Raw genomic sequence first — 27666 nt, 5'->3', positions numbered from 1 at the left:
CCATTCACGAGACTCCAGGAGCCGAATGAAGTGGCTGTATTGGGCACTGCAAGAAACCATTTAGTTTGCTCAAAAATGTTAACTATAGAGCATAAATAACACTTACTCTGCTTGTTGGGAGACCGTGCTTGCTCTGTCTAAATCCATTTGTTTTCGAATGTTTAACAGGGGGACTTCAAAAGCTGTTTCTTTACTCATGAATGGAAGTGACAACACGGTATTATTTTTCCAAATATCGGAACCTCAATAATATATCACACTAATCTCCCAGCCACAAAGGTATTTTAGAACTAAAACAGGGTGTTTTTTATGGGTCAGATGTTGTTGTCCTACTGTACCACAGCTCGTATCCTCCTGATACCACACATGTTTGTTCTCTACTTAATTTTTAATGTATGAATTTGTTTTTATATTAAAATTCAATAAAATTTTAATTATAAAACATAATATATCACACTGAAGTATATATATCTGCAGAGACACACATCTGTGGTTTTACAACAGATGCGTGTATCTCTGCAAATATTTAAGATGCAGATTTTACCACTAAAACGAACACACATCCGGCTTAATTACAGCTGAACGTTTCAGGTAGGCCCAGGCTGAACACACCTAAACGAGTCCCTGGTCTCAGAAAGTTGATAAGTAGTTCCCAAATATCACCAGGGACCGGGAGGAAAAGGCAGAATTAGAGACACAAGAAGGCAAAAGAAATGCAGAATATCTTACATCCTTAACTAGTTTTTCCACAAATGTGCTTTTATAGATCTGAATGCTTTCTAATGTGTTTGGGTCTTGCTCTTTATCACTAAAAGCATCTTTCATCCTGCCTTTTCTGAACCCTAGATCTACTTGGCGTTCGCTGGCAAAGGAGACATTTTCCTGTAGGTATCTCATGGAAAATACACACAGCGCATTTCGTGCGAGGGACTCTTTACAGGACTCTGAATATGCAGAAATCCCCTATTTCCTTTTTATTTGGAAACCAGAATTTATTCTGCTGCCACTGAACTGAATGGGTGCACGTCTCTGCCCTGTCTGTTGTACTCTGTGTGTCATTTCCTACCAGCCTTTCACAAGTGCAAGAGCAGAATCCAACCTACAATTCAGAAAAACGTGGGAGGAGAGGGAGAGAATGAAAATAATAACAAATGATCAAAATTAAAGGCAGGTTTTGGTGCATTGTTAAAGCAGTCCAAACTGTTTTTGCAATGGTCACGTAGGTATAAAACAAAAGTATCCTCAGTGAAAAAATAAATATGATAAATTGTGGGCCCTATGAAGAGCAGAAATGCAGAATTTATCAGAGCAAAACTATATCAAGATGGGTTTTTTCAGCTTAAGCACCAGGATTCCCAGTTTTTGGGGTGGCTTTTCTGGTGCTGATGGAGCACTCTGGATTTGCACCCACATGAGCAGGTCCTAAGTTTGGTTTGTGATGCTCAGGGAGGGAGACCTGGGATGGAACGTGAGCCATCATGACCAGCCCCAAATCACTCCCAAATCACCCCCAGGGCTGAGGTAGAGAAAAACCCGCCATGGATTTGGGGCTTGGCCGGGACAGAGGGGCCATTGGAAGGTCTTTTCTCAGCTCTTCTCTCTCTCTTATCTCACAACAAACTTCCAGTTTCTCAGCTTACACTTTAAATGGGGAATATTTAAATCCTCATCTGAATAATAAATAAAAGCAAATCCCCATAAATTACCCAGAGAAGCCTACAACAGCACACTACAACTTGCAGTGCAGTACCTTCTGCACGTACAAATGCTTAAACTGGCATTTTATATTTTGTTGCATTAAGTGTTACCAGCATTTTCTTTAAAGACATATAAAATTCACTTCCTGAAATGCAGCGTATTTTCCTATTCATTGCCCACATCATAAGGTTGACCCACATAATTTTTAAGCAAGAAGCTGAAATCTTAACCACACTCCACAGAGATTACAGGCGATATTGTTTTAACTGTTTGCTGAACTCTTTCTATTATTATGTGTCCTTAATTTTGGTGAAATAAAGTGAATAAATAATCATGTTTCACCCAGGAGCATGAAATCCTAACAATGAGTTTTTAGCAATGCAACCATTTTTCGGGAGGGATAAGGGAGAAATCTGAGTCTGAGAGCAAGGTCTGCAGGTTGTCTACATGTTTAAAATATTAATCAGTTGGCAACCTTTCTCCTTTGGAACCTGGAAAAAAAAAAAAGGGAGAAAAAAAAAAAAAAAAGACATGTTACATAGAGCCAATAACACTCACAACTTGAGAAACCGTAAGATGATCCTTTCCTCAGAAAAATCCATCACCAGTTTAACTCCTAAAACAGAGTTAGTTCTCAGGATTGCTTTTTTTTTTTTTTTTTTTTTTAAACAAATGAAATAGCTGTTCATTTTCTTAAAAGTAAGGCACGGCTGGGGCTAATGACGAGTTTCTGTCATAATTGCAGCGAGCTGTCATCAACAAGGAATTGCAGCTAATACCCCGTGCTGGCAGAACTCTTGGGAAGTTACAGCAAAAGAGTAAAGTCTTCCACGTCAAACTTCTGCAGATGGTGCAGATTTATGCTGTCTATTAGCCTCCAATATAACATGCTGTCTTTCACCTCTTTTTTTCTTATTAAAAAAGGAAAAAAAAAAAAGAAGGAGCTATTATTAACAATCACCTTGGCATTTACCACTCTGTGATTTGCTTTGTAAAATGATGGCTCCAACTGAAGTTTTTAACACCATAAATAAACTGAAACCTTTGTGTTTTCAAGAATGTCAGTGCTGTTTGTGAGGAGCTTTCCCTTCCCTCTTGCCTTTTGCTTCTTTCAGAGAAAACTTAAACACACCATCTTCTTAGACTTTCAAATATGACACACAGATCTATTTTTAAGCATCTATTTTCAGACACAGAAACAAACTTCTTATTCCTTTTTTTTTTTTTTTTTTGAAATATTATGGGAAAAACGCCTGGTACTACGTTCCCTTCATTCTCAGCTCTCCCAGCCAACTCGTTTGCTGTTCGTACTGGAGACACTGGGAGCTCTGAACATGCCACGAGAGCACATCAAGCCCAAAGTTCAATTTCCTTCTGCCTTCAGGGACCAGACAAACTGGGCTTTGGCACAACACTTAGTCCTTTGAAAATCACTGCATTAGAGGTGCCACTGTTTTGTAAAACATCATTTTCTTATTTCTTTTGCTTATAAGACTGAAAACTGGACCCTCACACCCCTTTGTAATTCAGTCCAGCAGCCATGAAAATGCAAATATTTCCATAATCCAAGTATGAATTAAAAGTCAAATTACTTTATGGATTTAGTGATTTTTTTAAAAAAAATTTTTTTTCCTTTTTTTTTTTTTTTTTTGAAATATTATGGGAAAAACGCCTGGTACTACGTTCCCTTCATTCTCAGCTCTCCCAGCCAACTCGTTTGCTGTTCGTACTGGAGACACTGGGAGCTCTGAACATGCCACGAGAGCACATCAAGCCCAAAGTTCAATTTCCTTCTGCCTTCAGGGACCAGACAAACTGGGCTTTGGCACAACACTTAGTCCTTTGAAAATCACTGCATTAGAGGTGCCACTGTTTTGTAAAACATCATTTTCTTATTTCTTTTGCTTATAAGACTGAAAACTGGACCCTCACACCCCTTTGTAATTCAGTCCAGCAGCCATGAAAATGCAAATATTTCCATAATCCAAGTATGAATTAAAAGTCAAATTACTTTATGGATTTATTTATATTTGTACACAAGGGACTTCATCAAAACCGACCTCAAGAGCTGAAAAACATTCTTTTTCTTAACCACAGCTTTTCTCTTCCAGTGTTAAGTCAACAGGTTCAACTTTGTGAGATTGTCAAGCCAAGAGGGGAAAAGGAACCGCACTCTGTGAGTTTAATGAATGTGCTGCTTGTGGTACAAGGCACTGGAACGCGTGTGAAAGAGGCGTGAACGTGTTACAGCATCGCTTTTAGTGAAAATGCTCTTCTCAGAGCCACCCAGACAAGGGTGTAGGTGAGATTTACATGTGGCTGTGCCATATAGCCCAGCACAACCCAGTGGTGGGGCACCTAAAAGAGCCTGGTCCCAGTGCCACAGGGACGTGGCAGCCTGGATGTGTTCCCCTTCTCTAGTGCATAACGACAAACCAATTTTAATCATGGCTTTGTGGGGAGTTTGCATCTTTTTTTCCCCCCCCAATAACTTGCCTTTCACATTTGGGAGAAACTAGTCTTTTTACTGCTTAAAATTTGGGATTCTGAAAAAAAAAAATAATAAAATAGTGACCTTTTGATGCAGTCTACAAAGTACTCCCACTAAACAGGCAATAAGTGAATCTAATAGACACCCCAACCCACGCCAAGTCCCATAAAATCAGGGTGTGAAGCATAAGGGAGACAGGGATTCATATTAATAATTCATTCCAAGCAACCCCCTGGAGCAGTTTTACTATGATATGCTATGCAGAATGCTTCAACACACTAATTAATATTTTCAAAGTGTTCCACGAGCCCCTTTTAAAAGCACTTTTGCCACTCATTGAGCATTCTGCATTTTAGAAGGGAACGAGCAGTTCTGCCCCCCACCATCCCCCCCCAAAACCAAGCGACCAACTGACCCCCTCAGCCCAGCCTCGTGGAGCCAGGGGGAAACTCCTCAAACACCAGCATCCCCACCCAACAACTTCACCTTCCCCACATTCATAGCCTGCATGTTGGGTGTTTTTTTTTTCTTTCCACTCCTCAAATCCAAAATTAACTGGAATAAATTACGCTCCCTTTGCAATACATGGAACTGAAAATGCAGGTGACCTCAAGAGAGCTCTGGTAATTGCAGTGAAGAGTCCCTGCCGCGTTCCTCTTCCTACCCAACGTGGAAAAAGTGCTGTAAACACCTTGGTATTGATACCCTAACTTCTTCTTATGCCCATATCTATTGTTTCTTGCAATAAGTTAGAGCGTAGCTACCACATATTTACACAACAGCCTGATTTCTTACTCCAATTCAGAAGAAAATATAGTAAGGTTGCGTTGGGTGATGAAAAAAAGTGGAGTTTTATGAGTAATGGATTTAACCCAGTATTTGCACATGAGCAGAAAAATATATCTGCAGCAATACCTCAGCGTAGGTCTCTCCATCATATTTCTATTAAATGCGCTATAACACTTAAAAAACAGCCAGAGATGATGCGTGACCTGCTCATGCTCCAAAATCATAACAAAAGAATTTCTTCAGTAAAAATGAGGCAGAACGTACCGTGTGAGCGAACTCTGCCCAAACGATTGTTTCCTGGGTTGTACAAATAATCTCTTGTCTAATTAAGCGCTAAAGGATTCAACCAGCGAATTAGTTTTAACCTCTGGTGTGCCAGGGAATGTTTGGTAAAGGTTGGGGGGGGGCTTCTAAAAAGTGACCCGGGACTAAGTTTTAGAAAAAAAATTGCCTGGTTTTACATGGAAAAAGTAGAGAATTAAGCTTCCCAAGATACCTAGGAGTGGAGGCCAAATATGCACAAATCTCCCACTCCCACCTAAAATACAGGTCCTCCTCATCCTCTGAAGATCCAATTTTCACAGGCTAACTGCCCAGGGCTCACTGCATCTCATTTTTGGGGCAATTGTCAGGATTTGACCCAAAAGAGGTGCTGTCAGCCAGCCGCTAATACAGATTGCACGTTAAGCTATCTTGACATTTATGAAAAAGCCAAAAAAATTATTTTTAAATTATAAAAAAAAAAAAAAAAAAAAAAAAAAAAAAAAAAAAGATCATCCACCATGTAGCTGGATTAGCTGCTGCTCAACGGGCTCCGCGGACGTGCGGCAATAAGCAGTGGAGGGACCGTGCTCCTCCACACAAATCTACAGTAGTTCTGCCAATGCAAATATTAATAATCAAGATAATCGTGTTGATTTTGGACACTCCCTGGAGAATGCCCTCTAACCCCAGCTTGGCAATTTTCAAAAGATGTAATCTAGCACAGCTCTGAAACCTCTCTCTCTCTCCCCAGCCACTCTCAAAAATGCCCCCATGGGTGCTGGGCGATGGTCAGAACAGGACCCCGCAGCCCAAAGAAAACCAAGAAAGCAGCAAAAAACAGGCAACAAGAAGCCAAGGGCAGGGGGAGGCTGGGAACCAGCACTCAAAAATGCCCCCATGGGTGCTGGGCGATGGTCAGAACAGGACCCCGCAGCCCAAAGAAAACCAAGAAAGCAGCAAAAACAGGCAACGAGAAGCCAAGGGCAGGGGGAGGCTGGGAACCAGCACTCCCAGCTCCTGCCCTGCCCCAAACATCCCATTTTCCATCCCCAGCCCTGCTCCCCCCCCATCCCAGCTCCCAGCTCCTGCCCTGCCCCAAACATCCCACTTTCCATCCCCAGCCCTGCTCCCCCCGCCGTCCCAGTATTCACCACTATACACAGACCCCGACAAGAGGGGAGGATGTCTTCTGCCAGTGGACATCCCAAGTCCAGTACCAGCCCCTCTCCTGATGTGTTGGCACCTTCAGGATGTGCATTAAAATTGGTACCTTTGGGATATGAGTTACACTAGTACTTTCAGGACGTGCATTAAGTTGGTACCTTTAGGATGCTCATTACGTTGGTACCTTTAGGATGCTCGTTACACTGGTACCTTCAGGATGTGAGCTACACTTTTAGGATATGCATTAAACTGGTACCTTTAGGGTGTGCATTACACTGGTATTTTTAGAATGTGGATTAAACTGGTACCTGCAGGATGTGCATTACACTGGTACTTGTGGTACCTTTAGGGTGTGCATTACACTGGTACCTTCAGGATGCTCATTACATTGGTACCTTCAGGATGTTCCTTCCATTGGTACCTTCAGGATGTTCCTTCCATTGGTACCTTCAGGATGTCCACTCCATTGATACCTGGGAAGCATCCCCACGAAGGGCTGATTTGACACGCAGGGGGCCAGAAATTTGTCCTTTTTCCCATTGTCCCATTGCCACTTGGCATTGGTACCTTCAGGATGTCCGTTCCATTGATACCTGGGAAGCATCCCTGCAAAGGGCTGATTTGACACGCAGGGGGCAGAAATTTGTCCGTTTTCCCATTGCCACTTTTTTTTTAATAAGGGGTTTGCGCCCAGTTTGGCAAGATTACATGGGGCTCCAGCAGCACGGACTGGTTGATGTGAGGATGGCTGACACGGGGGTGACACCGAAGGCCCTCGGAGCTCCATCCCTGGTGGTGGTACCACCTTTTCTTTCTGCATCAGTGAAGTGGTGATGTGAAACTCCCTTCCCTTGAGAAGGGGGCTGGCACACGCTGCCCCAACAGGAGCAGTGGCACGAACCGCTGGTGGTCAAGACCTGGTGGAGACGTTTGAAGCTCTGTATCCTACAGATAGATGATACCTTCAGGTGAAGAAGGGAACAAAGGAGCAAGGTCTTGTTTTTTCCCTGCCAGGAAAACAGATCAGGTCAGCGACCTGCACACAAACCCAGGGCGAGCTGCTGCCTGTGCAACCACCACGTATCGGGGAGGGGGGGAAAATGCAGACCCAAGAAAATCCTTCCAGCCCCCTGACCACCGTACCCAAACCCACCTGGCCAGCGGGGAGAAAGGAGCAGAAATTGCTTCCAGGGCTGCACTGGTGTGCAGTGATTTGCTGACTTTCCCAACAGGCACACACACACCTCCCAAACGGGGCCATGCAGCCGTCAGAACAACTGCACCCACAGGGACAGGGTTTGCACCCCCCTCCCCGACACCCCCTCCCCAACCTCCTCCCCCCCCATGGGGTAACATGGAGTAAATTTAACGCTGCTCGAAGTTGCTGGATTGATAGCAAATAATTCCTGTTTTTAAAAGCCACTTAATAGCTAAAACTGTTGGAGAAAACAGCCCACGCTCCTGACTTCTGTACAGCTTGGGCTGCGCAGAATAAGCCACAAAACAAAAAAAGATGACCTTTTTCCCCCATAAATGTCCAAACACGAGCTTACTCTTGAGCTGCAGTGTTTGTGGCCTTCTTGCCAGGCAGAAGGGCTTTTTTTTTTTCTTTTAACAGGTTTGGGGTTTTTTTTTTGGTGCATCTAAAATAGTATTTCCAGCTGCTCTTTGCTGCCCTTCAGCCACCCAAGGGACTGAGCTCCCTCCCCTCCTGCAGCGCGGTGGGTGCCCTGATCATCACCAGATCCAGGCCTTGGTGGGGGTGGTGGCACCTGGGGTGCAGCCCCCAAGGTCACGGCGTGGGGTGGGCTGGGGACAACCTGGGACATTCGGATTTTGAGGGGGGGAAACGACTCTAAGTTGTGTGTTCTCTGTGTGTGTGTGTGTGCGTCCCCCCCAACCCAACTCCTCCTTTGCTTTTGGCAGGGGGGAAAAAAAATAGGTTTCACATTAAATGCGGAGTTAGATGAAATTGTTTGAAAGCTTAAGAGTGCCATCGTGTGGATAAGGGACTGGGTGTCCCCGCAGCATGAGCAGGGGATGGAGCCGGGTCGGGGTTGCCCCCCCAGCCCCTCTCCCATCCCTGGCCGGGGCTGGCACGGACCATCCCCAGAAACCCACGGGTGAGGGGTTTAAACCCCAACACGGGGATATTTCGCTTGTAAGAAAAAAATACCACTCCTGGGGGTTTCTCAGTATTCCCACACGGAGCATCTCGGGGACGGTGGGATTTGGTAACAGTCAAAAATGCAACCAAGCACCAAAAAGCAGCCAGAGGAAGGGATAACCCTTCTGAAACCACCGAGGGATTTGTGAGCACAAACCCCAGCAGCTCCCGAGGCACCCGGTCAGCCCAGGAAACACAGAAAACGTTCTCAATCTTCTTCTTCCCACACCAAACATTCTTATTTTTAATTTCCTAATCACTCTATTTTGGGGTCCCACTGACTCACCCACTCCGTACTTACAATAATCTTCACTTTTTTTTTTTTTTTTATCATCGTTTCTTTTTTTATCATCGTTATTTTTTATTATCATTGCACTTCATTACTGGCTTAACCTTTTCCCTTTTTTGTTTATAGAACACACTTTGTCCTGGCACAAATCACATGAAACTAAATAAACCATGTTACAGGGAAGCAAGAAGAAAATAAATGTCTTCATTCTGAAGCCATTTCCTTTGTGCTTTTGGACTCCGGGGCTATTTGCGCCTCAGAGTTTCATGTTTTACTTGATTTTAATCGCCAAATTAAAAAATAGAAAGATAAACTGCTATTTGTGCCTGTGGTTTAATAATACGCAAAAGATTATATTTCTGATATTAAAAAGCTGCAAGGTTTTAAATTCCATACATCTTTCAGTAAAAAATGGAAACAAGTGAGATTTCCTAAAGCGGGCTACATTTCCACAAACAAAATAAAAAAAACTAGTAAGGGGTTTTTTTTTCTTCAGATTTAAATGGTCATGGGCAAGCAAAGACATTTTCCTTTTTGTTAAAGTAAGTGATGTTAATTAATGAAATACTGTTAACGAGCTATTTAAAGGCATGGGACTGATCCTTCTCTGAACCTGGTGGCCTAATTCCTCTCAGTGCAGTAGGTCTGGGCTAAATATCTGGGGAGGGGGGGGTAAGGGGGGGTGTCAGTTTTTCATCCAGGCCCGTTGAAGTCAATGGAATAACTCACGTTGCCTTGACAAGGGTGGCACCGAGCCCCCGGAGAACACCTTGTCCTTATCTATCCATTATTAAACAATTCAGCCCCCAAATTTGACCTGCCTGCCTCGAAACCGCGATGTTCTGCTAAAGAGCAGCCCCCGCAGCCCAGGGATTTGCTGCTGCTTTAAAGAATTCAAAATTTTTTAAGAACTTCTGAATTCAAACCCTGCTGGGGAGAGGGGGTTGATACTCTTCCCAAAAAAAAAACCAAAACCGTACTCAGGAAAAAAAAAAAAAAGCTAAAAAGCAGCATTTTACCCAAAATGCTGGTGGGGGCTTATGGTCCCGCGTGGGAAGCAGCGGCTCCGACACCGGGGCAGGGGGGGCACCTGGCCCCGTGTGCTGCCAGAACACGAAGCAAAACAGAAAGTGAGCACATCAGGGTAGAAAATTGCATCTAATTTGTTTTAAATTCACAGAGGTCTTAATCTTTTGGGAGGTATTTTTACTTTACATATTTGTTAATGCGAAATGCTCTCGTTGCCAAATACGCTTAATATGCAACTGGAAACCCATTCTGCTTTCGCCTCCTCACTCTTCCTAAACCGAAAATAAATCTGCTTTTGCATTACACAGATTTCCCTCGCACGTCCATCCTTTAAAATGCCAGCCGAGAAAGTATAAGCACAAATGTCACCGGGAGGGTGGGATTTTCCTTTGTTGTAAAAAAATGTTGTGTCAGAAATTTCCTGCTTTTCTACCCACACGTTGTTGTGGATTTGGGAGAAACGGTACAAAGCTCTTAAGGCAGGGCACATTTATTTCGAGTGTTAAATCTCAGCAGCTGAAAGTGGCTCTTATAAACTTCATTTTAAAAGCAGACTAGACGCAGGCTATTGCAGCCCCGAAATTGAATAATTCATATTATTTGCGATCATTTAGGAAAGCTGCTAAACGCAAACGAATAAATATTTTGAAAAGTAGTGAAATCTGTCCTTCAATGACAGGGGAAAAGAGACCTGCAGTGAGGAAGAAAAGCATCTCTGTGTCAAACAAACACGGCGGCAGGAGAGGAGGACTGGTTTTGGAATCATCCACCCAGTTCTGCCAGATAAAAAGCCAGGTACCTGGAGGATCCTAATGACTCTCAACCCGGTTTGGACCCAGAGCAATGAGGAAAAAACTGCAGATGAGGGAAAAGGCTTCCCCAGGAAAAAAAAAAAAAAAAAAAAAGCAACCTGCCCAAAATGCCCTGCTTTGGTGACCCCCCAACTCCATAAGGCTTGGGCTGCGCAGCTCAAGTCCAAAGCACGAAGCTATTTAGGGTCTGGAACAAGCCCCCTCTAATAGGCATTACTTCTATTACTGCCTTTGTCATCAGTCATATGATGGTAATAAAATTTGTAACTGTTTCACTTACACTAGTGCTGCGATTTACCTACTCTAATAGACAATGCAAATGCTAAAAGGCACATATACATCTTCATTATATAAGCTGGTGCCTGAGTCATTTTCCTCCAGAGACAGTTTTATTCATTTTTATACAATTTGCCTACTGTACAGTGCAGATGGTTTCTATTAAGTAAAATATCTGTTTGCTTCCAAATTTTTAGTTTTCATGATTAAATTACTTTAAAATGATGGTACATTGTATTATCCTCTTTCATGACTTAATTTAGTTGCAATAGCACAAGTATAAACTCTAAAACCCAGTTTCATCCCCTCAGAAAATGGATATTTTGACCACATGCTGAGAATTTCTTAGGTCTGTTTTACACAGGCTGCAGCGTTGTCCTGCGAGCCTTAACTAGGAGAATTGTTTGCTAAATGTGTGTCTTAACAAGGGATTTAAACAAAAGCGTTGGACAATATGATGGGGGGGAGGACAGCAGGATTATTTTTTGGGTTGTGGCAAGGCCGGTGCTGGGGAGCAGGCGGTGGGAGGCAGGGCCGCGGCGCTGCAGCCATGGCTGTGCTGCCATCGGGTGGAGGCCTGGGAGCCCTGCACGATCCCACCGCCCGGACCACCACCACCTCCCAGCACATCCCTGCCACAGCCCCACCACAGGGGACATCTCCTCCAGACAGAGTCCAGAGGAGGCCACGGAGACCCTCCAAGGGCTGCTGGAGGCCCTCTGCTGGGAGGGGGGGCTGAGAGAGTTAGGGGGTTCAGGCTGGAGAACCAAGGGCTGCTGGAGGCCCTCTGCTGGGAGAGGGGCCTGAGAGAGTTGGGGGGTTCAGGCTGGAGGAGGCCCCAGGGAGAACTTAGAGCCCCTTCCAGTCCCTCAAGGGGCTCCAGAAAAGATGGGGAGGGACTCTGGATCAGGGAGGGGAGCCATGGGACGAGGGGGAAGGGTTTTAAACTGAAAGAGGGGAGATTGAGATGAGATATTAGGAAGAACTTCTTTGGTGTGAGGGTGGTGAGAGCCTGGCCCAGGTTGCCCAGAGAAGCTGTGGCTGCCCCATCCCTGGAGGGGTTCAAGGCCAGGTTGGAGGGGGCTTGGAGCAACCTGGTCTGGTGGGAGGTGTCCCTGCCTAGGGCAGGGGGGGGTGGAAATGGATGGTCTTTAAGGTTCCTTTCAACTCTAACCATTCTATGATTCTATGAAGAGTCCTCAACTTATCTATTTTCCCACCCAAATTAGAACATCCTGTGCTCAGTCCTTGCTGTCAAGGTGTCCTCAGGATGCCGTCCTGCTTGACTCTCCCAAATCAGCAACAATCCCTTGCAGCCAGGTCTGCTTTGAGCAAACCTCAAAGCACATGGCAAAGGCGATCAATGGGGTGTCTCCCAGATCTCCTGAGCCCTTCTTCTTCCCCACTAACACCTGACTGGCTTCAGGTGTCCATGCAGCAGCCCATGGCTTCACACAGGGCCACCCCTCACCAGTAGGTTTATCACAAGTACTTGAAGGGTCAAATTCTTCTGGTGTCTGCAGAAAGCAAAGCACCAGCTCCTGTCACACAGTGTTTCATGAAAAGCAACTCTGGGACATAAATCTGCCTTTTTTCACTGCTTTTGAAAGAGGTGCAGGAGCTCGACTGTGGGGTGGGGATGGGGGAGAGCTGTGCCCTGGCCTAGACAAGTGGCCAGCACAAGGAAAGCTGACACAGTCCGGGTAGCTCACACAAACAGTAGCACAAACCCTTTCTGTTCTCTTCCCAACCCAAAAGGAAAGCTTGTCGTGTCTGCCAGAACGTACAAATCTTCTGGAGGAAGATAAGAGAAAGAAACACACATCTGTAACAAGTCTCTACAACGTCAAGTAAAAATCCATTATCAGTCCAGATAATCTACTGGCAATGGCAGCACAGCCCCATAAATCCGCCAAAGCAAAATATTGCTTTCATATCCATTTGAGATGTTCAGGGAAATAAGGATCTCATCTCTTCAGCTGACACCAAAATTATCTGTTGCATCAGAAAAGGCAGATTTTGAATGTCAGCAAAAGCAACAAGAACATCTGTTATGTTCAGCCTGTCCACCGCCTGTGGCCAGTGGAGAAAACCTGACAGCAACCAACAGCAGCTTCTGCTGCAGTCAGAGAGGGGCTCAAAAGTTCTCTGGACATCCACTCCACATCCCCAAACGCCATACGGAAGGAGGTAGAAGTACCCTTACACCAACTGGCTCAAAACATCAACAGTGACCAAAAAAACAACATGCCACAAAAGAGCTATAAGAGAAAGAAACACACATCTGTAACAAGTCTCTACAACGTCAAGTAAAAATCCATTATCAGTCCAGATAATCTACTGGCAATGGCAGCACAGCCCCATAAATCCGCCAAAGCAAAATATTGCTTTCATATCCATTTGAGATGTTCAGGGAAATAAGGATCTCATCTCTTCAGCTGACACCAAAATTATCTGTTGCATCAGAAAAGGCAGATTTTGAATGTCAGCAAAAGCAACAAGAACATCTGTTATGTTCAGCCTGTCCACCGCCTGTGGCCAGTGGAGAAAACCTGACAGCAACCAACAGCAGCTTCTGCTGCAGTCAGAGAGGGGCTCAAAAGTTCTCTGGACATCCACTCCACATCCCCAAACGCCATACGGAAGGAGGTAGGAGCCCCCTGACACCAACTAGCTCAAAACAGTGACCAAAAATACAACATGCCACAAAAGAGCGAAGTTTGAAGTCAAACACTTCACCTCTTGTCTCCAAACCAGCAGGAAAAACGAGTGGGGAGATTGCACCGATGAGTCTGGGAAACGTAGTCACACACATAGAGAAGAATGGAAAGCAACCACAAACGCAGCTCATGGAAGGGATTGTAATCTTACCTCTGTCTCCTCTCTGAATTTAGAGATCTGTTGAAGATGGGAAGCAGGACATTAACATGTACCTCATGACAGGTACCGCTGAAATGCAAGATGCCTGGTTTTCCATCTGCCATCTCTCAACAGGTTAAAGAGATTCCTCCTGCAACATACGAATGGTCTTTCATTTTATAGTTTTTTAATGGAAAGCAAATAAAATCTCTCAAACTTTGAATTTATCAAAACCATCTTAAATAGTCTTTCAAAAACCACTCTCCTTTCTGACAGCTGCACCAGCTGCACCTAACCATGGCAGATGACTCCTTCACAGATACCCAGTGAGCTCCTGGAAGCAACCAGCACAGCAGTTCCAATCCATAGGATACAGATGTGTATATAATGTATATGTGGCTGATAATACAGGGAAATGTTGTTTCCAACCAAAACAATACTGCAAACAAATTGCAAGTAACCAATTTAACTAAAGCCAACATTTTTTCAGAATTAAGTCCCACCACATGACAACCACAGAATAGATGACTCCTTCACAGATACCCAGTGAGCTGCTGGAAGCAACCAGCACAACAGCAGTTCCAATCCATAGGATACAGATGTGTATATAATGTATATGTGGCTGATAATACAGGGAAATGTTGTTTCCAACCAAAACAATACTGCAAACAAATTGCAAGTAACCAATTTAACTAAAGCCAACATTTTTTCAGAATTAAGTCCCACCACATGACAACCACAGAATAAATTTATTCCCTGGTTCCTAACACACGATGTTACTCTCCAACTACACCTGATTTTAGCAAGTTCAATGTCTGGAATATGCAAGTGTAAAGTTCCTATCAGAAGGATGATGCCATGACTTCAACTGATACTCACTGTGAACCACATCACTAAGGAGGAGCGGGTCATGCTGGCTTGATCTGAGGTTAGCAAGAAAAAGAGTTGACCTCAAATTCTCCAAAATTTGAATTTTTGAGCTTCTGTGCTCTAAGATACATCTCCATTAGCAATTTAATGCAATCCCAGGACAGGACAGAACTACAACGCTTGTGAAGCTCTCTGGTCCTCAGAGTCAACAGCAGTTGGAATTTTTAAGTTCACTGGGAAGTTTTGAACCTACTGAAAAAATGGATTCTGCAGAGTAAATGGAATATGCTGAGGTGCACAGCAAAAGTATTAAAGCAAATCAAGTGTAGAAACAGCACTGCAAAGCATAAACAAACCCAAAATCTTAATGTGCAGAGCTCTCAGAGAAACATCTAAGAGTTTCTTACGGCAAGTGAGAGGGGAAGAAAGCAACATAGTGTTTTTAAAAAGGACACTGATTTTCAGATAACAAGGAAAATTATGATGAACAAAGGAGTCAAAACTATAATAAAAATGTAGGTTAAAGATGGTGATCCACAGGATCTCTGCTCTTCCAGTAGTTCAATGGCACTGGAATCTGTGGGTAAGGAGCATTACAGAAGTAAGACCTCTGAGTACAAACATTGTCAGGCAGTTCACCTAGAAAAGAAATATCATGTCTGTTCTGGAATTAACTTATCTCTTAGATACAAGAGTGCAGAATAAAATCTGATGGCAAAAGCGAACAATGTTATCAACCCATCCAACCATGGGAAAAGCATAATGCAAACACCCCTCTCCTTCTCCTTCCCCACACCAGGGGACAGAGTCACTCGAAACAAGCCAAAATTGGGATGGAAGCAAGTTCTTACCCTGAGAGTGCAGTGGGCTTCTGAGCAGCTCTGAGTCCACAAAGCATGGGAAAAGCATAATGCAAACACCCCTCTCCTTCTCCTTCCCCACACCAGGGGACAGAGTCACTCGAAACAAGCCAAAATTGGGATGGAAGCAAGTTCTTACCCTGAGAGTGCAGTGGGCTTCTGAGTCCACAAACACCAGGAGACAGAAAGGCAGTATCCAATCAAGCTTTAAATGAATCAAAATATGACCAAGGCAAAACCACTCGCTCCAGCTCAGTTCAAAGGGCAGAGAACAAAACAACTGGCGAAGTGTTAGTGATATAAAACACAGTCACACCAATAAAACCCCTTAACCAACAGAAACACTTTAAACAAAGTTGCCTTCATGGTTGCTGTCATTTCATGTGAAGTGTTTTTAATGCACAATGATTACTTGGGCTTCAATGGAACAGGAAAGAGAGGGAGTGTTGGGATTTAATACCGTTCATTTTCGATCACGTCTGAGTGATGGTCCATCTTCTAATGAAGAACAAGCCCTTGTCCCAAAAAATATTTCATTGCACAGACTTGCTATAGCACTATATAACGATGAAGATTTAGAGTAATAATTGGAGCATAAATTGGAATGTAAATGCAATATTTCAGAGGTGGAGAAGAAAAAACAAAGAACAGAGGAAAAAGGAAAACTATTCTCTTTGTGGAGGAAAAAAGAAAAACCTGAAAGAAATTTTTAGTAGAGTACACATTTTAACCATGGGAGCGCAGTGATTGTCTGACAGCTGGAGAAGAAAAAACAAAGAACAGAGGAAAAAAGAAAACAATTCTTTTTGTGGAGGAAAAAAGAAAAACTTGAAACAAATTTTTAGTAGAGTACACATTTTAAACCATAGGAGTGCAGTGATTGCCTAACAACTAGCACCACTGCAGCACCACTGCAAATGGCAAGGTAGTGAATTAATCCACAACTCAGAAAAATCCTTAAACTGTAGTCTCAGCAGGAGCATCCACATGCTTTTGGGATCCTGTTCCTAAAGGGAGATTAAGTCTTGACCTTAAAGTATTGGAGTATAAGTCAAAAAAGGTGCTAGTTCAACATGAGCAAGTCACTTAAGCAGTCTGTGCAGCAATTAAAACATTATAAAACAGGGCATCTCTTCTGCGTGTGAAGGTAAAACCCTAGAAGGGCTGAGATGGTCAGTAGGCTTTTCAGGCACCTGACATATGGAGATCCATTTCTGGTTGAAATGACAAGAAAAATAATAGCTGCTCATAGATATTCACCCAGGTCAACAGACCATCAGAGCAGCCCTGCTATCGCATCCAGAGCAGCACACACGCACCTTTGTTCACTGAAGTTAATCCAGATTTATATCTCCTGTAATCAAAACCGTGATTTTTAGCTTCGGCCAGTCCAGCCAGCGTGTCTTCCCTTGTCTTGCGTGGCAGAAGTCCTTAAACCTGATGATGGACTAACAGCTCCAGCAGCAAAGAACTTGTCCCATCTGCTGAATATCTCAGGTCCTAGTAAAACAAGTGGATCCCTCCTGGCTGCGGGCCAGCTGAGAAGTAGAAAGATTTATGAAAACTCTCAAGAAAACGTTTCAAACAGCTGTAATAGAAAGGAAATCCATGCAACATCTGAATCGCAGAATTATTACCCTGCCACTCCATACAGTATTACCAGGGTCCCTCCAGCAACTACATTATTTAATAGACCATTTAATAGACTATTACGAATCCAGTTGTCTTCATTACCGCAAACAGGCAAATGCACGGATAATGGGGCTATTTTGTGAGTGGAACAACTGCTCGGAACAAAAGGTGAAACAACACACTGATAAACAGAGAAGTCTTGCAACTGGCAGAAGTAGGAGCCGAAATTATATGGGCCGAAAACCAGAAAATTTCAGGTACTAAACAGCTTCATTCTTAGGCGATCCTAGCAAGAGAAAATAAATAAATCAAGAAATATGAATGGGCAGGGGGGAGGCATGTGGTGCTAATTACCTGATATATATCACGTTTTAAAGTGCTTGCACAGATGTTGAACATTTTTTAGGATGAGTCAAGACATTGACTGTTTCTTCAGGACAACCCTGACATCTGCAAACGATCAAGATGGAGACAAGGTCCAGCGTTTCCCATCCTTCTTAAAGAAGGCGGTGATTTAATATTTGGAGGGTCACGATTCAATTCCAACACAGACGGAGGGTGGATGAGCCGCACGGTGTCTGATCCAAGGAGGCACCGAGCGTATGAAGGAGAACAGAGAAAAGCATGTTGGGGAAGACGCAGGAGCGCTCAGCACGTTACGCCATCAGTTCCTAAATCAGCCCTGCCCAAACCAGTCCCACCCGAAACATGGCGGGATGCGGCAGCTGGAGATCACCACGAAAACTCAGGACAACTGAACCAAAACGGCCAGGGGAGGCTGAAAACTGGTTTCCATGATGCAAAAACATCAAGATTTAAAAAAAAAAAAAAAAAAAATTTTCAAACACTAAACTCTTGGCACTTTTCACAGTGAGAATTTTCAAGAGTTGCTATTTGAGAAAATCTGTGCTAATTTACCAAATCTGTGCACAAATTTACCAAAAAAAAAAAATAAAATAGCTTCCTCCTTCAGGGTTTCCCACGCAGCTTAACTTAAATAATGACTTAGCAAATGACCCCAAGTGAAGAGCAGCTGTCCCACAGCCTGACTCTCAGAGTGGCAAGACATTCCTCCTCTGCAGGATAACACAGGAAAGTAGATTTCTCCCCTGTTTTGGGGAGAATTACTTCTCTTCCCGTTCACCTCCTTGGGCAGACAGGTCAGAGCCGTTCATCATGGTCTCCGTGCTGACATGGTTGCACATCCCTCACTCGAAACTCAGACCTTGAGTCACTGCAACATTACTTCTTGAGAGAGCTTTTAACTAATCATTAACCAAACATTACAGTAACTTGCCCCAAATTTTTTCAGTTTCAGTACTTCATAAAGCAAATTCAAGATTACCTTAGTATTTTCTACATTTTAATGAAAGAAAATTCAGGGAACTTATAAAACTCACGTGTTCCTACAACAAACAATCTTAACTTCTTTTTCCAGATCTGTAACTTTCACCTGCTTAACTCTCAAGCTTTTCTAAAAGTCCAAGCGTTGCTGCTGGGTCTAACTGGAAACTCTCCCTCAGGGTTTCCACAGAGGTTCATGGGGGGAGGCAGACCCCTCTACAGGTGTCCTGGGGCTGCTGCCAGCAGGGAACCCACTCTTGGGGACAAAGCAGGATTCTTTTGTTGGGTTTTTTGGTTTTGGGGGTTTTTTTGTGGTTTTAAAAATATTTTTTATTTTTAAAATTTAATTTTAATTTTAAATTTTAAATTTAACTTAAAATTTTTAATTTAACGTTTCAAAAGAGTTCCAAATGGTTATCAATTGCTAAAATAAAATTAGCCACTGGTCTTGCTTTTCCACTCTCCGTGGTGTAAATTAAAGCTGCTCTACGACTGCTTCCCCCAGAAAGACTACTGGTGGTGGTAACAAACCATTTACAGCCTCGAACCTGAAATAAACAATTTGGACGTTTTGATTCTCCACACACTCCAGCTTGAAAGGAAAGTAAAATAAGCACGTGGACTTGCAGCTCTGCCCATGTGCAAACAATTTTAAAGACAATTAACCTTTCAGTTCCAAGACTAAAATACAGCACCGGGTTAGAGCAATCTCTCGAGCCTGCACTTGGGACGTACCACATCCAGGAGCTCTCACTTCTGGAGAGAACTTAGAGAAAAAGCAAGTCCACTCTTCCAGAGCTCCTGTGGTAGCTTGAAACAAACAGGAATTGGTGATTATTTGCATTAAATATGCTAATATAATCTGAACAGAAAATTGGATCACTAGGAAAAATACATTCATATATGAAAATTTTACCAGAGCCATCATTAACACAGATCAGGGTGTCTAATGTAAAGCGTGTGCTCCAGTGGTCTTAAATACAAGAAAAAGTATGTCTTGGTAAATTAGTTCTCTGGAGGCCAAAGTTGAGAATGGAATAAGGGCATATCTTCATTTTCAGCAAACATCAATTCTTTTTCATGGTAATATCATTAAACAATCCTGTCAGTGCAAAATTTCTCTGGGAGTGTTCCAGGACAAAAGGACATTTTCCTCCGGGATTTTTATCGTGCCCAAGGAATCAATATTTTAGCAACGTTTCACCCATTTAGGCACCAGTCGTGTGGCAGTGGGAGGGGGATAACGCCTTCCTCCATGGCAGAGGCATTCCCAGGGTGGGTTATTGTCACCTGGTGGGTCACTGCAATGGGCAGGGGTTTAGTTTTTACTTTATCACCAGGAGTTAGCACAGGGCAGGGTGCCTAAACTGGATACATAACACATGGGGATTTTCCTTCAGATCATGGAAAATTTGAGCTCCACCGGTTCCCACTGGAGGACTGGAAAGATGGGGAGGGACTCCTGATCAGGGAGGGGAGCCATATGACAAGAGGGAATGGTTTTAAACAGAAAGAGGGGAGATTTAGATCAAACAGTAGAAATTCTTTACCCTGGTGGGAGGTGTCCCTGCCCAGGGCAGGGGGTTGGAACTGGGTGATCTTTAAGGTCCCTTCCAACTCTTACCATTCTATAATTCTATAATCCAATGACTGGGCTTGGAACCAGTTCCTGCTGAGGACTGGTGAGTATGGTGTCACCACATCCACTGGAAAGATGGCAAACCAGGGCTCAGAGCCAGATCTCACCATCAAGCCAGGAATGTATGTTCTATAATCCAATGACTGGGCTTGGAACCAGTTCCTGCTGAGAACTGGTGAGTATGGTGTCACCACATCCACTAGAAAGATGGCAAACCAGGGCTTAGAGCCAGATCTCACCATCAAACCAGGAATGTACATTCCCAGCTGGATATTAAATAAGGAACCAGACCTCTGGTTTGAAGGAAAACAACGTCCAGATTTTACTGCACCAACCAGATCAACTAAATTTTGCTATTTTGCTTTTTCAAATTTTACAGAACATCAAAACTGACAAAAAATGATCCACATCATCAACACAACATTGTAACCTGCTCTAGAGCTGACGACAAAGCCCTAGAATTTCCTAGGAAAAACAAGTCTTTCACCAAAACTGAACAACTCAGCCAGTGCTAAATCTGTCCCAGTGTTTGTGCCGGTGCAGGCACTGCCTTGTGGAGAGAGAGCAACGAGAGGAGAAAAGAGGAGAGAAGGGAAAATGGAAGTTTTCTTACTTTGTAGCAAAATTCAGCCATCACCGGTTACGCCAGGTGAGGAGCCTCACAAAATAATTTCAATAAAAAAATTAAATTAAGAGATGTCACCACTTCCATGTAACTAAATGAACTTGCTTACCTTGTGGTGCCCAATAAACGCTAAAAGCTTGGCTTTTATTTGTCCCAGTCGCAATCCACCAAGTGCTACCATGTTTCTTCAACATCTGGGACTCATCTTATCTCTCCTAATGACTCACTGGTTGCAGAAAAGGCCTGCTGAGGCGCAGATGTGCGGCGTCGCGCAGACTTAACGGCACGCAAAGGGAACAAATAAAAAGGTACGTGTTAACGATGAAGGGGGGGAAGTTCAGAAGGTGGAGGATTTACATGGGGAGCAGGGAGGCAGCCAGTGAGGAGGTGCAATCAAGAGTGAAGAGGCCTGATGCTCTCAGCCATGGTTATTAGGCTGCCACAGGCTAATGGGCTTCATTAGAAGTTCTCCAAGTCTTCTCCAAGCCTAGGGTGGGGCTGCGGAGCAGGAGGGGTATTTATAAGACCTCTATAAGGACACATCAGTCAAAGCCTCCTTCTGCCTGAAGAAAAGGCTGACTCCTCTGAAAGTGGCTCATTAATAGAAATTTGACTTTGTCCAAGACATGTATCTTTAAACCGCGCCGCCGGAGAAAAGCTATTTCAACAAGTACATCTTTTATAATAAATACAAGGAGATTCACAACCAGAAAGGAAATTGTATTTAGGAATAAATTTGTGTTAGGATTTTATTACTAATTCATTACATTCTTAATCTGAAAAATCCTGAAGCAGCACAACTACTTTAGAATTATCATTAATAATTACATTGATACTGAATTCTTTTATGCAAATAGTACAGTAGACTTAGAGATAGGACTCCTCGTAAACCTCCTGAGTGTTTGCAGGAAGTTTAATTCATTTCATATCTCCTTCAGTTTGCAAATGAGGTGTGAAACAATTGTCTGTTTCTGGAAGGTGTCAGCGTTGAAGTGCCACACGCCGTACGCACCCGGCTCCGTTGAGTTAATGGATCAGTGTGTACTGTCATCCAATACACCCAATGTCACGCAGTCATCCAGTGAGGTCATCCAGATACTATTAATTATTACAATTTATTGAGCGCTGACAGCGTGTATAGATGGCCTGTGTCACTTTGGAGCATGCCCCAGGTCTGTAAGTCCCCGTTGGCCCAGTGGAGGATCAACTTGGGGACACGGGCATGGGCAGAACCACACCAGGACCCACCTGAGAACGCAGGGAAGATCTCCTGCCCATCGTTAGGAACTCTCTGCCTTCCCCAAGGAGGGAAGAGCTCCCAAGCACGTAAACATGGGGATGGCTGATTAATGAGATGCTGTAACCTCCCAGATAATTTTTTTTTTTTTTTTAAAAAAAGGAAGACACGCTCTTGCCAAATATTTCAGTGAAGGCAACAAAACGATTTTGCTAAAGAGATTTCATTGGAATATGTTGTGTCTGAGCCTCATCCCGGAGAATCTCAGCTTTCGTATCAGTCTCTGCTAATGAGTTTAGTTCCCTGGGTAGTATGTGTCTGGTAAATTTTTCAAGAACTGATCATTAGCAATGTTTTGTATATTTTATTTTCTTGTTTTCACTGTATATAGAGTTGTCATTTTTAATTCATTGCCCACTGGAATTTTATGAAGGAAAACTTGCATTCTCTTAAAAATAATATGAGGACGTTGGCATAGATTTTAACAGTTGCCTGCTACGCCTCAGGTGAAATTTCCTGATTCTAATCCAAGCATGTGAGAAACACGGTGACACAGACCAGGCTGAGACAGCACAATGGCTACAGAGACAAGAAACACGCCCTTCCCAGGGCAGGAGGAATAGTGCACCCAGAGCTTAGGGAAAAAAAAAAGTCCTAATTTTTCCATGTACACAATAGGGCCATGGCTGTTTCTGAAGAGCATCGCTACTTCTGGCCTCTGGCTTGAGATTAGAGAACTTGAGCTCAGCAAATTGGGGATTTTGTTGGCACAAAAACCTGAAAATGCAAGTTTAATCCTGATTTATGGGGAAGGGGGTAACATAATCTTCTTACTTTACGGTGTTTAAGAGCGCAGAGCAGAATCAAGTGGTTTAGCCTAATTTAGCTGTTTTTCTATTAGATTTCTAAAACAAGACTAAGTAAAATTAGCATGCCCAGACACAGAGCTTCTTTTCAGAATGGGCACGAGAACGATTCTGGCAAAGAAGCTCCCACCCTGTAATACCATGTTAGAATGTAATACGGTGCTCATTGCTAAGGCATTCTTATTTCTTCAGTTCACTACGCCTCTACGACATCACAGCACGATATTTTTCCATATCACCTCACCTAGAAGCTGGGTTGCACTTTGCTGCGGCGTCTCCCAAGTTGCAGTTGAGTCCCTGAAGTGGGCTCACCCCGTGGTCCTCAAGCAGATCATCCCTGCAGTTCTGCTGGTGTGAACCTCCAGCTCGGCGTGGGCTGAGTGTCCTGAAAATGGAAGCACAAGACTCCATTATCCCATCTACCAAGTCAACCCCATGTTTTCTAGCCTTTTTTTCCCCATGATGGAAGATGAGGGACTTCTCCTACTGCAGATCTGCCTCTTTAAATCAGGGTTAAAACAAGACACTCACGAGTCTCCATAGGGAAGCTTTCCCCTCTGCTCTGCTTTCCTCACCCATTTGGCCTGCAGACAACCACATTGCTCCATGGAAGCATGAAGCCCTTCAACCTAACTCCTCTCTATGCCATGGAAGACCAGAGAGAAGTCCTGCTAATGAATCCCATGTCCATAGAGCTCAGAAGCTCCATCATGTCTTCCTCCCCTTGAACTGAACCTCATACTGCAAAGCTCAAAGTCTTCTCCAAGGGCAAAAAGCCCTATTTGTGGAGAGCAAAGATCCCTACCAGGTCTTCAAAAGTGGCCTTGAAAACATACTGACATGGGTGAGTCACTTAGTGGCCACCACTGAATTTAGAAAGCATCACAAATTAAAAGAAAAGCGACCACAACCTCATGTGGAGCATTTCCTGACTTTCTGCTTGAAATCACAACTGCCTTTGCTTATGATGCTCATTGATCTTGAGGCCAAGCATTTAAAATATCGCAACAAAACATACTGACAACTCCAGTGTCTCTCAAGGAACATACAGAGCAGAACAATATGGACATTTTGCTGAAAACTCTGCATATTAAATGACAGCATATTTATCTGCTTCTGTTCATCCTTTGAAAACACATTTTATTGTGACTAAAGAAGATGGATAGGCAGAATAAGTTATTGGGTAACTAAGCCCAGATATCAGAGGACAAGGAAATATTTGACATCTTAGTGGTAATTTTTAATCAGAAAACCTGCAGAAAAAAGTAAGGAATACATAATAAAATGATTCCACAGGAGAAAAATGTATGACTTCAGCCTTACCCATAACATTATAAATGGATTTTGTCAGCTTGCAGTCTTACAAGGCTCGTTGACAGTAAATTAAATTTGGTCAGTTTATAAAGGTATTGCTTTCATGTTTCTCTCATAAGATCTTCCATCCCTCCGAGGTTTGGAATCACCTTGCTTCTCCTAGCTTGTCTTCTGTCTTCTATTCTTCATTACACAACAGATGACCTATCAGATATTCTTCTTCTACTCCAACAGATTTCCCGTTGCCAACCTTCAATGAGAATAAAGCCTGCAACCCTTTTTATCTTCATTCCGCTGCTGTTTCCATTGGGTTGTGGGTTGTTTTTTTTTTTCCTAAAGATCGTTTGCCAGCGTTGCTTTCTCAGTTTTACCCAGTGGAACAAGCAGTGTCTTCTGAACTGACAATTCTGACTTTTTGCTGCTTGTGATTTTTCTAAAGCATGACAACTACTTGCATGAAGACATGGTAAACCTTTTCAGATAAGGAACTCAAAAAAAGAACGGCCTTTCAAAGAACAGTGGTAGTTACCGCAGAACAAAACAAGTCTCCTATGTATTAATTTAATTCAGTCGTACCTTTTCCATGGCAAGAACAATTAGAATCAGGACTTCTTAACACATTAATTTCATATTATTTTTTTTTGTTAAGGAAAAGCGTTGCACAAAACAAAAACTTTTTTCTCCCATCAGCATAAAAAAATCTAACTAATCTTTGATATATTTTATTCTGTATGAGAAAAATAAAGAGAAATAAATAGGAAATGGATCTCTACCCCTTGATTACAAGTAAAGGCAGGTGTGGGGCAATATTTTTTTTTTTTAATTATCCACTGTATTTCTCATCTTCCACTTTGCAAATTAATTATTGGTTTATGGGTAGTCACAGGAGGGTATCGATGGATGTAACGTTTGTTACTGGCTGTTGCGTATTTTTGGTAATTGAGCATAAAAGGGCCGACAGAGACCCAGCAGGATGTTCGAGGGGACAGGTGAAGCTGCAGAGATGAAATGTGTCTGTCCCCATGCACCAGCTTTGCTCTTGCAGAACCTACTCCTCACCACCCCATAGGGCTTCCACGGGGGTGAAACAGAGGGACAACCAACGCTTCTGCATGCAGCGTGGCAGAATACATTTGGGTTTCATCCTTTTTTAGCAAAACCTCCAAGATTTCCCCTCCTCTTCTTCCCTCCCGCTTTTAAATAGCAGTGAAATTAGCTCTCTGCCCCATCAGAGCTCAGCAGTTAGAGCAGCAGGGCATAGTGTGTATTCTTCAAAAGAAGACACTAAGAAGATGCTTCTTCAGCTCTTCTAAACTAAGAATTAAAAGAAAATGACTATTTTTTGAATGAAAGAAAAGGGTTCTTGAGTACGTGCCAAGGGATTGCTTCTCTAAAGGTCTTGGTGTGACTAATCTGTGAGTCATGAGGCCAGGACCTGAGCTGGGACAGGGAGGAACCGTGTTTGAACTGAGGCTGTGGAGCTGCCTAAGGCAAGAGCAGCGTGGTGGGGTGAGAGAAGGCAGGCTTACCCAAAAACACCACAGAAACGAGCTCTTCTCAGTTCCACGAGTCGGTCTGGATGGTCTGATCCCTGCCGTGCAGAGAGAGACTGAGCTGGAGCTGGGTGGTGGGGGCTGAAGGCCAGAGCGGAGGGGACTGGGGCGATGCTGCTGGAGTGAGGGATGGAGCCAGCCAAGGAGAAGACCCACTCAGGGAGAGTGAGTCCTGAGAACTGTAAGAGAATGATTAATGGTGATGATAGAGATAGCGTTTGTTTTGCACCGTCCTTAATACAGTTAATCGAAGTTCAAGGCGGGGAAGCCGGGCTCCTTTTTAGAGCGAAAGGCCTTTATCTCTGCTCTTCAGAGGGAGCTTCCATCAATACCCCACCTCGGTGAGACGCTATTAAGACATAGAGCACTGAGACAGCAAGGGCTATAAACGCGGCGGAGGAGAATAAGTCAATAGCTCCCTCCATACAGAAACAAAACTATTTTATCCCTCTCCCATAATGGGTTGGGAGAGCAGCTATCAGGTTATATTATCTTATTGTAAATGTGAATGGAGGCTAATAGCCTTCTCCAGCGCTAAATTAAAAGGGGGATTGAATCAATATATGCGAGAAGATGAATCAAGTGTCCATTTCCTCGAACTGATAGCAAAAATAATGTGATAATGCACGGGAAGCCCTGCTCTAACACTGCCAGCATGTAACTGTAGGGTTCTCACTCAGCGCCACCGAGAAAATGAGCCTCTTCTGACTTGGAAAGTCAAAAATGAGACTTGATGTAAAACGCACCGCGAAAAGAAGCGAGCACTGTGAATGCAACTACTCACCAATAACTTGTGTTCCACAGCAAATCTGTCAACTCGTTTGTTTTTCCCCTCCTGCTGGATTGGAAGCAGTGCAAAACAGGATCCTTTAAAATCACTTATTATCATATCTGCTATTGTTGGTTGGCCCTGGCAGCGTCTCCTGTAACGATTCCAAATTGGCGTTAGGAGTTACTTTGCAAACCCAAAAGGCAGCAATCAGAAACACATCACCTGCTCCCTGCTGACTGTCACAGGGCTGGGCCGGGCAGTTTAGAGGCGAGAGGGCACCCAAAGTGACTCAATCCCACCTTATCCTCACGGAGCATTTTCTCCATGCCATCGGCACCGCTCCGCACCTTCAACTGCAGAGAGAATTAAACTGTAATTGAAAATGGTGCTGTTGCAACTGCCCTTACGTTTCCACTGATAAAGCTAACAAACTTTTTAACAAAACAGCCAGTTCCTCACGGAAGGAATGTGGAAGGGAAAAAGAGGTAAGAGAGATGGCCATTGGCATTATTCGGGTATTGATTGGAGTAGAGAGCCTGGGCTCTGTTTCCAGCTCCATCACAGAGTTCTGATGTGACCTTGAGCTTTTCTCACTTCCCTCATCCCATTTCCCTCCCTGTACAATTAGGACTATAGTAATTCCTCACCCCTCACCTCTGTGCCGTGATGGGCAACACAGATTATCTATTGACAGTATGTTAAAGAACCCTCTTTGGTGTGATATAATACAGATATAACCTCTTCTGGCACTGAAAAGTAGTTTTCCTAAAAGAAAAAGTAAACAAAATAAACAAAACAAAAAGAGATCTCTATGAGTATGGCTCAGAGCATTTCAAATAGCCTTACCATATACTTATATTATTGGTATCTATAAGAGTTGTACAATAATTGAGGTTGGAAAGGATCTCTGGAGGTGGCCTAATCCACCCAGAGCAACAGTTTGAAGCTTTTATTCCCAAATAATAAAACTGCACACTTTTGCCTGTTAATTAATGTGAAACATAGCCCAGAATGACTCGAGATGGGACAATCCTGCAATACGCCAGTGAGAAGACCTCCTTTCTCAGGGAAATTAAGGCAAATTCTCTGTCAACAATTTTCATCTTTCTTTCCATC

This window comes from Calidris pugnax, unplaced genomic scaffold (genome assembly GCF_001431845.1).
Source record: "Calidris pugnax isolate Ruff unplaced genomic scaffold, ASM143184v1 scaffold89, whole genome shotgun sequence".
Lineage (NCBI taxonomy): Eukaryota > Metazoa > Chordata > Aves > Charadriiformes > Scolopacidae > Calidris > Calidris pugnax.
The sequence above is the reverse complement of the archived record's forward strand: the minus strand, read 5'-3'. Positions refer to the sequence as shown.